A 13,161-nucleotide genomic window follows, 5' to 3' on the forward strand; every position below is an offset into this window, starting at 1 on the left:
TTGGTTGAGAAGCACATTCAGTACTGAAGACATAATATGTATAATATAAAAATTAAATAATTTTTTAATGTGGATAAAATATATTTATGTATGTATTTTAAGCCTGTATGTATTTCATAAAAACTGGTCTATTTGAGTGAAATAAAGTGACCCCCATGGATTAGAATAAAAAGAAAAGAGAGTATCTCCTTAATAATATAATATAATTATATTGGATATATCGGATGGTTGATCGAAGCATACACACATGCACAGAATAACTCGCGTGGAAAAAGCTCGCGGAGCGAGTGAGCCAAGAAATCTCCAGACGGTATACCGAGGTAGTCCATAAGTCAGATTCAAGGCGGTGCGGATACCCGAAGATATCCATGAGGAACGATCCGGCGCGCCTTCTTATCCACGTCCGATCTGGTCGGACATTATAGGCGCGACAAGGTGGAAAGGAGACGCTGACGCCGACCGTCGAAAAAGAAAGAGAAAGAGAAAGAGAAAGAAAAAGGGAGACAGAGAACGCCAACGACGAGGAAGGAAACGCAGACAGAGGCGAAAAGGAAGAGAGAAAAGGCGGGTGAAAAAAGATTTTATGAAAATCGATCCCAGTGGATGTGTGGTCGCCGCCTCCTGGAACACGGAGTCCCAGGTTTCGCCACGTGGGCGTTATTCGCTCCGCCTCTGAAACTCACAGCGATCGGATCAGAAGAACCGCCTAGTCCGGTCACTAACGATCCAACGGTCCCTCCCCGGTTATGCCTGTCCTCGTGTTTTCCTCACCCCTCACTTTCCGCGCTCCCATCCCTTCCTGGCAGAGACCAAGAGACTCCACTCGACGGCGTCGCTGCTACCTCCCGCACCGCGGCTTCTCCTCATCCCGCGTCACCAACGGGAGAGGTGACTGTCCAGGACAGTTTCAAAGACGCAGTCACCGGCTGCACCACGTCTTGGAAGCAGTCCTGTGTTACCTCATATACAAAACCAATACAACGACGCGAGTGCAAATGCGATAGATATCGCGAGTCCGTGCATGGTTCCTCAAGATCGAAGGAATCAATTGGATGACGGACTGACAGATTGACGGATTGACGATCTGATTTCAAACCGAATTGAATCAGATTGATCTTGGAATTATTGAACTTATTCTGAAAATTGCGACTATTGTCGATTTAGGGGTAAACGGAAGTGACAATAATACTTGATATTGTGAGGAAGGTGCAATTTCGAAGCTAGTTTTGTGATGAGAATGCCGATAGACAGTAAATATTCTTTAGAATTGATGGAACACTCGACAATGCGGACATTTTGAAGATCGCAAGAAAAATATGGATACCTAAAATGTACTACACTAATTGTTGGAAGATAACTGTCAGCATAATACAGTGGCTATTTGTGCAACCAATGTTTCAATAGAATCGAATTACTGCTTTTAAGCTAGAAATGAAAGCAATTTTATAAACTTTATAAAAACTCTTTAGATAATTTAAATATACTAGATTAGTAGTGGATTTAAACAAAAACGACTTGAAAATAAAAATTCTGATTATAATCATATATCATATTTGAAAAAAGAAATTCATATAGAGGTTTGACAGAGTTTTTATGCGGTGCAAAACAAACATTCCGTTACACAGAAGGATAAGTCTTTCAGACATTTTTTCCGCAGCTTATAATGATCTCGGAATTTGGCAGGTAGAAGGCAGTACATGGTGACTCACAGTGTGTGTCAACGCGACGGCGATCTTTATTGGAATCTGGCGCCTTTTCTTCATCGGTTCCAAAACAAGCTACAAGCGCATAAAATTAGTGCGCAGTAATTATTGGAAAGTCATTATTGATCGAAACAATTGATAATCTGGTAAAGTATTTCGCAAGTGCTTTTTCCAGTGCCAGTGGAGATCGCGAATAAATTTTCGAACAATATGAAATAAATTGATCATAATTTCTCAGGGGCTTTCTGAGTTTAGTAATTGATGTCTTTGACAAATATCTTCCTACAGAAGACACGACTAATTATTTAATTGACACAAGAGAGAAGAAAAGAGTGAGAAGTGACACGTTGCCATGCGCAATTATTAATCAGACACAGAGTGTTGAGAAAAGAAGACTATATAAAATCATATGTTTCTGCTACGAAGATTCCCTAACCGTGTAAAATTTCGACAGGACAAGGATGTCAATCATTAACTGATAATATGTGAGTACGATGTTCTACTTCTTACACGTGATAGCGAAATTTTTTACACGCGTTACACCAATTTTAATATTTTGTTAAAATATTCGTTCGGCTAATGCTAAAAGCTGAAATCGAGGCAAAATTTACTACTCGTATATTATCGCAAAAGGCATTATTGCTACAATTGACTATTTGAACACAACAATATGCGTATCGTCGACCAATTTGCTGTGGTGTGAAACTAACTCCGTAATTTAATAGAACCTGAGGTTGCGGTTTCTGCAGAACAAAGTTTCAAATTTTGTCGAAATGGATATCGCAAAAATAAGTTTGGTATTAATTACACATCCGAGCGAAAATAATTAGCACAATTCAAACTGAAAATAGTGTCAACTAAATAAATTCAAACGGCCAATTTCGAGCAATTATCAGGTGTTAAAGAAAAATATTTAATACATTCAATGTAGTATACAATTTCGTTAACGTTTCGCGCCTTACTTGGCCTTCCTCAGAACAATAAAAATTACAAAAACGCATATATATCTCGCATTATTCTAAGAGTACAACGAATCAACTCATTACGACGACATTCGTTGTACTCTTAGAATAATGCGAGATATATATGCGTTTTTGTAATTTTTATTGTTCTGAGGAAGGCCAAGTAAGGCGCGAAACGTTAACGAAATTGTATACTACATTGAATGTATTAAATATTTTTCTTTAACACCTGATAATTGCTCGAAATTGGCCGTTTGAATTTATTTAGTTGTTACTTTGTCGAGCGAAACATTTGTTTATTATGAAAATAGTGTTTTCAACGAATCGCGCTTAAAGCCCCTTGCACAATGCCAGGCAACAGGCAATAGGAACAGGGAATAGAAATCAGAAATCATGTATAAATGCAGAATAAACAGTGACACAGACAATAGACACAGAGTTTCCGTCACGTTGGAAATTCTGTGCCTATTGCCTGTTGCCAACCAATCATAGCATTCGAATTTTTTAGGTTGTAATTAACAATTTTTTGGTTATTTCCTGTTCCTATTGCCTGTTGCCTGGCATTCTGCAAGGGGCTTAACTCTATCGCGACTGTATTTGAGAGAGTAGCCGATAAGGATGACCATCGCGCGAGCGTTATGCTTATCAGGATGCACATTGCATCGCGATCATAGTATATTTATTATATTGATATGCGGCCTCTTATCATCCGTTTCCGCATATTAACATTAATTAGTGACGATAACGATGGTGATAGCATGTACGGAAACACACAATCTTTGCACGTTTGTAAATTTTTGTCAAGCGAAATATTCAGATCACTATTGAATGTAAAATTGTACACTAATTGCTAGATTGATATCAATTGCAAAAGAGGAAATTCTATGCATTTAAATTTTCCTCTTTTTTCTTTTTTCTTATACCTATATCGTTTATATGTATATATCGTACATTATCAGCTTTTTAAACATTTTTTTGTTCTCTTTTTTTAATTTTTTAATGAAAAGGCTACCTTATGTAAGCTAATTACGTAAACTAATTAAATTTACCTGTATCTTTATTTTAATCGTTATATTATTATATTATTAATATATTATTAAGCAGCGCTGATAATTGTTGCGCTGATAATTGTGGCGTTTAATGAGTATCTTTGATGTGGATATCTCGATAATTAATATCACTACCAACTTCCAGACTTCTAGACTCAAACTATTGTAACATTTTTCATTGTTACAATTTTCATTTCGCATTTGCAAATTGTTGTTTATACATGACGATCGAGTGTTGTGGTTCGCGTGATGAAACTTCGGTGATATAAAGACGACGGTGATTAACAGGGTATCGGCAGCATCGAACAGCCCTTGTAACTGTAAGAGCTGTTCGATGTTAGCTGCCGACCGATATCAATTAATTTCACTCATTACTGTTAATTATTCAGAAGGGAATACCAAGAAGATAGGATAATATTTAATTTAATATGTAGATGCAAATAATTGGTTCTAAGGCTCTTTAATTATCTCTTGATTAGTAAAATATGCAACTTGAAAGAAAAACTAACGAACTTTGCATAGAATGTTATAAGCATTTTTCTCACACATACAGCGCACACGCGAATTTTTTAATTTTATTTTAAGATTAAGAATTTGAGCTCGAAAAAAGTATTAGGATATAAATAATATAAATAAATTATTACATAAATTATAAACAGAAATTAGTATCTATATAAATTGACATAATTTTTTAATAAAACTGTGGTCTAAGTTTTGTCAACATTACGTATTCAAAAAAATAAAAAATAAAAAAATAAAAAGTTTAAACTCTTCTAAAAAATAAATGCGCGGAGTTAAATAATTTTCAATATATACCGTAATTTCAACGTTAAACTACGAGTTAACATCCGCTTCGATTGTGAAGAAACGACGTAAAAAACTTATCATTGCTAATAATTGCATTGCAATTTCGTCATGTGTTCTAGGCGCGGAAATAGCTCGATACATTCTTTGGAGGAGCACGACTGCTGTCGATAAATCGCGAATTACTCCACGCGCCTACCGTATTATCAGTTAACGATTATTACAATCGAGAATATGAAACATTTTACTGCATAGCATGACATTACCATCGCATCTGGTGGTAAGCGATAGTCGAGCTACAACCGTCATAGTTTGTTATCTAGTCCCCTTTTGTTATCTGAAACGAAATTGGAAACAATGCCTTTGCTTGGACACAAAACCTTTCCGTATTTCGATTCTTAGCATATGTTGCATAAAACGTAGAATTAGAGATACGATTAAAGTAAAATGTGTACATTAAATTGTAGAAAAGTATAAAATGTAAATTTTATTCAATTATTATTAAAAGAAAATTAATATTCTTTATATTGTTGTTTATAATAAAAATGGACTTTATTGCAAATATTATAAAGCAAAATTTCTTTGAAGTAAAAAAAAACTAAATAAAGTTTCTTTGATTTAATATTACGAATATTCATCGTTTTGAGTTTTATGTTTTACGGTTTTGGATAACAAATATTATATAATTTAACTAAAGCTCTTGGCTCTATGTCATAACGTATAATTTTTTTTCGACTGCACGATTAACTTTTAATAACATTCATTAGCATTAATTCAATGTGAATAATATACCTAATGGTACGTATAAATTTACAAGTAAATGTATTTTATTAATCTCACATTTGAACAGATCTACGCAGCTGGTGAAATTCTAGCGGTTATAAATATCGATTTATCTATCAAGATGCTATGCCAGACATCGTCAATAATCCAGCATCTGTTGCACGAGATATTTTCCAGGACCGCCATCGCGCTGTCTGGACGTCCCGTTACCTGAACAGTTTTTAACTTCTTTTTTTATCCATCTATTAACCTTTGACATCATACTAAAAGCGTCTTTATTCCATACGGCAATCGTTCTTTGATACGTCAATTGCCAAACCTCTGTGAAATTTTCTTCGTGATTATGGATTTCCGATCATCTAAATCGCAGTATCACAGTTTAAATAAATTGAGAACATTTTGCCTTCTTCTTTTGTAATTGTACACATATACGTATGTGTTTTTTTAAATAAATTAAATAAATAATTTATGTTTCAAGTTACACACAACTTTTAGAATTTCGATATAATTAATATTTCTGTAGCTTTTAATATGGTTAAAAGAGTTCTGAAATTAATTTTACTGTCAAAAGTCACGTAGGATCAGAAAGTAGGATTATCAATCATCCAAGGATTTATCGCGCGATTAATTAATAACAACGTGTAAATTCTGGACGTACTTGATGTACTTATAAAAAGAGGTAAATATTATCACGTTAAATAATTTCCTTAAACAAATAGATGCAAAACCTATTTTATTCGGTCGACGAGCTAGTGAGCTCTATAAAAATTACGCACATTTTGAGATAGATAATTAGTCAGCTATTGTTACTGGTTATCACACGCATAGGCCGTATCGCGGTGCGGGAAATAGCTGTTTAGATAAAACTCATAGTGGAAGAATGGCGGTGCCGGCATATTTCGATGTACCGCGATACGTATTCATGAAGTTATCATTGACTTCTTAACATCGCCCTGTTTGTGTGTTATGGCGCGCTATGTTCCAATGGAATAACGATAGGATCATTATAAATACTTTATAGTATAACGAAATTCATATTTTTAGATAAGCACGTTAGTGTGTTTCTGTGTGGGGTCTTACATTACTCTTAATAATTTAACTTGTAAATTAAATCTCGCATGTTCTTTTTAAATAAACTCTTTTCAAAATATATTTTCTAATCATGAAAGATTGTTATTTAGAAATACGGATACTTATTAACTGACAACATGATTGACAATGTGGGTAAGTGGTCTAAAACTCGATTGGCCCTCATAGTAATATGTGCCAAATCTGTATTTTCTTTGTTTAAATAAAACTTTAAAACTCAAGATGTCTGGTAAATTTTTCCGAGACAAGAAGGTGTCCACGTGAACATACGTACAACTATCAGTCGCTCGTAAAGCAGGATCGCGTAGACTTCTCTCACCATGGAACAATGTCTGTCGCTACATCGCGATACGTTCGTACACCACTCGGTTTCGGTATCGAGCTTGTCTTTTATCGCGACGCGAAGCCACGCTCGTACGCCTTACCAACGCTCGACAAGTGTCGCGACATGCGGGTGGAACTCCACTTTTCATCCTCTCTCCACTACGTAGTATTTTATTCGAGTCGGACAATAATAAATAATTAAATGCGTTAACACTTATCAGAAACAGGGCTAATATTGATGTATTCGAATTGGTGCAAAGGCTGTATTAGTTATATAATATGTGTATATATGCATAGATGTGTATATGATATTTTATATTATTTTTTGTTAATGTAAATTAGAATTTTATCAAATATTATTGGTCATTCAGTATTGATAAAATGACGATGTGAAAACCGTATACGTGAGTAATATGCTAAATTTCTTTGTCAATGATATCACGATAATAATCAACATTTTCAATTATTAAGAAATTTTTTTTTCTTTAAAACATCGTTTAATAATAAAACAATAAAATTTGAACGTTAATTTATCTTCACTAATGTCTAGCAAATTTGCTAATTTATTAAGTAACTTAATCATCGCGAACACGCGAATAACATGCCTGGCGGGAATTATGCATCGTGATTTAGCTTGCAAATGGCGTCATTTGAAAATTACTCGGTCGAGTTTGCTACGTAGGTAAGACCAGAACATACTACTATCGGCCACTTCACGATAGGCTATCGCTCTACCGGGTGCTCTTTGGCGATTACTTCACATCCGCCTGAAACAGTCGTCCCTAATCTTTCTGGGCGATGAGACCGGCCACCTTCCGCCTGGATTTCACTCTTTTTCTAGGTAGGTAACTTAAAGCACTCGCACGGTATCATATAGATATAGACAATCTCATACAAAGCGTGCTTTCAAATTATTAATTTTTAGATACTAGAGAAATTAATCTGAGCTATATTTGCAATCATGGACTCATCTCTTAGTCCTTCAATTGTCAAATGCGTTACTATTACGAGGTCGAATGCAGTTGGAAGGATGGCCGAAATGTTACTAAACATTCCTCGTTTTCGATAAATCGCTTTGAGACATAGAACTCCGACACGAGTGCTAGTCTTTTTTCACGAAGAAGGGAACCACTTGCGCCGATCTGAAGTGGCACCAGATCCTTTACACGTCTTCGAGGATGCATACATTCACGATTATCCGTCTGCTTATACATGCACGCGCAGAGACGTGCATGCACATGGTCGTGTGTAGGTGGATACAAGGCGGCACACTACGAAAGAGATCGTTGGCTTTTTAGACCTAATTAGTTGTCGCCCGACATCTCATCCCATTCCCAACAGAACCTCGAACCTAGCTCGAAAACGACGATGTCGTGATCCGAGCGTCGAGAATCCTTTCAATCTCTCTCTCTCTCTCTCTCTCTTCTCCTTTCTTCTTTACAACTATTCATCTTTACGCACTATCCAACCTCCGTAAAATTATCATTTAATATATCGATGCGTAATTACGAAAATATGTATATTTACTTAAATTTTTCGTTTAAATAAGCGCGATGCATTATAGAAACAGAATAATATTTACAACCTCAAGATAAAAGTGTATTCCTCCAATATAAAATGTAAAATATAAAATATAAAATATGAAATACGAAATACAGAAGATCGGTTTTTCCAGAAGAATCGACATTCAATAAAGCCTCGAGCTATGAACTATTCGCTGTCGTTCCGTGGAAGAGGAACAACCATAACGGCGACGCGATCGCGCAATCGCGTAACCTTTAGGATAATCATACGCATCCACACACTCGCATTTATCCTCAACAGCGAGGCACTTGGCGTCGCTGCAAATCCATAAACCACTTAGATACTCGACAGCGAGTACTTTCAATGCTCCCTTACCCACGTGCTGCGAGCCTTAAATAAGCGCCATTGCCTTCATGCGTCGCTACACCAGGTCGCTTTAGCACGGCAGAAGTGCTCGTTGGCCGCATGTTCGTAAAATCAACGTGTTGCATTACGGCACGCTATGCAACTTTATATACCCACGGATATACGCGTACCGAATTTAAGTATGTCGGAAGAAGGTAGAGTTATCTTTTGGATCCTTTTGGCCTTCGAGATAATAACGACGCTATCTCCAGGGAATAAATCGTAGCTAAAAAAAATTGCGAGGAATCGATGATTAATTCGTTTAAGATATTTGCGTATCTACGTATAGAAGAGCAATGAGATAATTAGCTTTTCAAGTACTTCCCTACTTCTGTACATATCGAATTACGTGATGTTATTCATTACGAATAATGATTTTTATCAAAATAATAAAAAAATTATATCTAAGTATCCGTAAAAAATACTTTGCCGCCCACGATGTCGTTCTTCGACTCGATCTTTGCGCGCAAAATCCGATCCTGTAGAATCGAATCCGCTTTCTGTCACATGTCGAACTGCATTCCGAGAGATTCGGCACGCTACGCGGGAAATAAACGCAGGCCGAAATTCGCCGGTGCGTTCACGTGGCTATTGCGAAAAAATCAAAATTTAAGTGACATCCATACAGGTATCGGGTAAAGGATCTCAAAGCATACTGCTCGTCCTTAATCTTCGAATGCGGATTTCGAACGTACTGGAACGGCCGAAAGGAGAATATATAAAACCGTTATGAACGCGGGATTCACGTCGCCTCCGTTCCTTCGAATTTAGGTAGGCGTGTTGAATCGATGCGATAGCATTATATAAGATCGAGAGGCGCGATTTTCGGAGATTTTTCGGTGAAAGTGCCCGCCTTTTCACTCTCGTGAGAGCACACACAGATCACACTAAATATAAAACTAATTACAAAAAAGTTCCAGCTATTAATTAATTAAATATTAAATCATGAATACAGTTGTTAATATTATATATGATAAATGTTATATAGGTATACATATATCGTATGTTTCAATATTGAAATTAATTTAAATTTTCCGACAAATCAATAAGATTCGTACAATTAATCCCTTATTGAGCAAGTTACGAACAACGAATTTGGCGTATCTTAATTCCTGTAAAGTATCAAGATAGCTCTTTCCGTAGGTGATAGCATATACAGCTATCACTCATTTATCGCGGTAATTTTGTCTGTCAACACATTATTGCCTTTCGGTAATGAGCGTCATTTATGTATTATATGCTGATTTTTACATTACAGATGAATAAAAAAACATAGTAAAACTGAAAAGAAAAATTATTTGAGTTGTTAACCGATGGGGAAGGAAGTTTTATTTATTTATTTAATTTTATTATGCAGCATGTATTGACGCAAAATTTATATCAATGTGTGGTAAATATATCAAGTAATTACGCGATTTATGTTTTTAATGTCTCGATTATTATCGTCGCTGTCTGTTAATTTTATCACGCAGTAGGTGCATGTTCATATTTCGATCATTTCGTTTCAACTTCAAGCCTCAGTTGCGTAAAATGTAATGTTAAACGAGTTATGAAATAAAATATCAAAAATATCCGCAATCTAAAAGCTAAAAGTGGAACAATGAACTCGAGACCAGTTCTCGATGCGCGGCTTGATGCGATTCGTAATAGCATCGGCGGGCACGTGGATAAACCTACACGAATCTGTTTTTTATTACGGAGATGAAAGTAGAACTCTGATGGATAATTTGCACATATGTAACAAAATGTGAAGCATTTCGTACCTTCATATTTCCCTTTAATCGCTAAAACTTTTCTCGTATCAGAAATGCTAGAACTCTTTAGAGATGAACGCGATCAAAGTTTTATCAATTATATTATATTTTAAAAAGAGATGCTCCAGAGAGATCGGAACTGCACCACACCCATGCGCACAGAACATGCACATGCACATGCACATACACATACGTATCGCTTCGCCCACGTCGCGTCCGTCGCCCTAGATACAATCTGGATTATATTGCCCGGTTTTCTTGAGGCCACGAAGAAGGGGCAACGAGTCGCATTTTTCTCACTCACGCAAGAAGCAATCCGGTAGCGGAAGAAATTATCACGAGATCAGGTCCGCGAGCATCGTCGACGTCCCGATCTACCTCGATCTGCGTTCGCTTGCTCCCGAAACTCGAGAGCGGCGAATAAAATCGCGGATCAATGCGAAGATACGTACGCGAGATAGGAATTCAAGCATTATGCGTTCGCATCGTGTTACGTGCGAGGAACTTGGGGTGATTTAAATAGCAATTCCACGATTGCATAGCGACATAGGGCATAGGGGGTTGGAAGTATCGAGTAAATTGAGGCTAACAGGGGTGTTAGTCCAACTGATAAAAAAACAAGAGACGGCGGATATCTTTGCAAACTTCTAGCTGCAATTGATTCTTATGTGCTCATGTGTTGAGCTGTATATATTTTCTATACCATCTTAGCCTAATACACATACCCTATATGTACCCTATGCCCAATTTTATTTCCTTATGTTCCTTGTTTAATATGCCATATGATTTTTCAAATTAAATATAACGATTTGAAGAAAATAGATCTTGCATTACATTAATTTTTTAGCTTCCTCTTTTTATGTCATATATTTACGTTTATATTTTACATTTATGTATAAAAAAATTTCATCATAACAATAGTAAAATAATTAAAATAATAGACATAAAAAGATATGATACAATAGATTAATTTCCACGCAATTGATGGATTTATACATGGATTGTGAAGATGAGATTGATCCACGTTTACTTTCGACACGGTGCCATTTATCGCGAGCATCGCATTCATGTTCGTCGAAGATCATAAAATGACCATTAATGATTTTATGAATCGATAAGAATCACGATGACTTTTTGCAATCATAATGTTGCTACGATGTTTGGCTTGGACGATCGATAAGATCAATAACGATCGTCTCGCGCGTTAAAGATCGTGCACGCTCACACACGATAATCAACATAATTTGTTAGGAATAAAATTCGCACTATTTTAATTTAAATCGACAAACGAGCATAGTTCATCAATTAAAAATAATTGAAGAAGTTTGCAAATATTGTAAAATACCTACCGCAGCTTGTTGCGGTGTTGTAATTCAAATAAAAAAAATTAATGATTGTTAGTAATAAAATAATAAGTACATAGCAATAAACCATGTATAGAAAACGATGAATGTCTTCTAATGAAATAATACTTCCGAAGAAACAATAATTGGAGTACATTCGGAGGTTGGCACCATTAAAACCGGTATCGTGGCAATTCAGCTCGTGTTTGCTATTTAACAAATAGAACAAAAACAATGAAAAGATCCAACTGCAGACTGTCGACGAAAGGATTAAGCGCACACCTGCACTCGAGACGAGAAGTGGACGATCCTTCGTTCATACTATCCGAAGCGAAGTCGCGTCGTCGATCCCTCTCGGTTTCTCGATGAGTCTCGCTTCTTCGACTTCGAGTCGGGCCCAATCGGGCCCACGACGCGGACGTCTCATTAGCCGACGATGTAATTTTCAGGGAGCTGTCCGTTAATCCTCTCTTCTCCTTTTTTCACGCGATCGTCCCTCGCCCTCTCGCTCGCGCCGCTGCGCGTCCTCTTCGTCTTCATCCGGCTGTTCCCTTTGATCCGGTCCGAGGGACGCTTTCCGGGATCTTGTCCGCTGTCCTCGACATCCGACATCGCCGCCTTGGAGGCGCTCGAAAGCGCCGACAAACTGGTTTCGCCCTGTACGTACCGTATTAGCGACGTAAAATTCGTGAGAGGCTCGGAATCGAATCGACCGAATGGATCAGTCAATGAACATTCGGAAAAAAAACTCGTAAAGTAGAATAAGATCTATTGTCATTATTTATAGACATTTTCGCGAATCGTTTGTTTTCAGATTTGTAATGGAAAGATTTTTATTTTTGTTAAGTGTAATATATGTTAACTCATTGAATAAAAAATTATAGATTCGAAAATGGAATTCATTGATTAGAGAATAAAATACATTCGAATGCTGAGACAAGTTTGAACAATCGAAATATTATAAATTGCAGCAAAAAGTTTTCAATGTTTTTATGTTTAAATCTCTATCGCGGACAGAGACATTATATACCTATAGAAAAATCGGCGTGCGGTCACGCTTGCTCGCGAGAGCTGGTTTCCGAAGGGACTATCATCGATGGAGTTCTCGCCCTCTCGCCTCGTTTCTTTTTCTCCGTTCCTCGCGCCTTGCCCGGATAAATTGAAACGAGCTCGGAGTCGCAGTGGCATTAATTTAACGCGCCTTCGCTGGGCAATGACCGGCGGACGTTCTCTAAACGCTCAAAGCTTGGCCGCACCCATCTTCTCCGATGCCGCGCCGCGCCGTGCCGCCGGTGACACCCGGTATGCCTAAGGACAAGCTTGTTTCTCTCTGTAAGTGATTATACGTAACTTGCGAGACACGTGAGTTGTAGTTACACGCGTGTGTACGCTCGTAACGACGAGAGTTACGAGCAGAACGG

At 37.1% G+C, this 13,161-nt stretch overlaps 1 protein-coding gene and 1 long non-coding RNA gene across 4 annotated transcripts in view; one reads left to right on the top strand and one right to left on the bottom strand.

Moving 5' to 3' along the window:
• LOC139771779 (uncharacterized) overlaps positions 1-13,161 on the bottom strand; it is a 62,909-nt gene that overhangs the window by 9,683 nt on the left and 40,065 nt on the right. The window lies entirely within an intron of this gene.
• The window catches only part of LOC139771778 (uncharacterized), a 46,752-nt gene continuing 34,487 nt past the window's right edge, over positions 897-13,161 (top strand). Inside the window, exons 1-2 of one of the 2 annotated variants that reach the window (XM_071704813.1) lie at positions 897-1,331; positions 1,684-2,188. The gene's annotated coding sequence lies outside the window, so the exon portion shown is untranslated. Of the gene's footprint in view, positions 2,189-13,161 lie in introns of both variants that reach the window. The other variant, XM_071704815.1, reaches the window with a different exon arrangement.

Source organism: Temnothorax nylanderi, unplaced genomic scaffold (genome assembly GCF_030848795.1).
Source record: "Temnothorax nylanderi isolate EJ_2023f unplaced genomic scaffold, tnyl_v1.0 TNYL_tig0044_pilon, whole genome shotgun sequence".
NCBI classification, from domain to species: domain Eukaryota; kingdom Metazoa; phylum Arthropoda; class Insecta; order Hymenoptera; family Formicidae; genus Temnothorax; species Temnothorax nylanderi.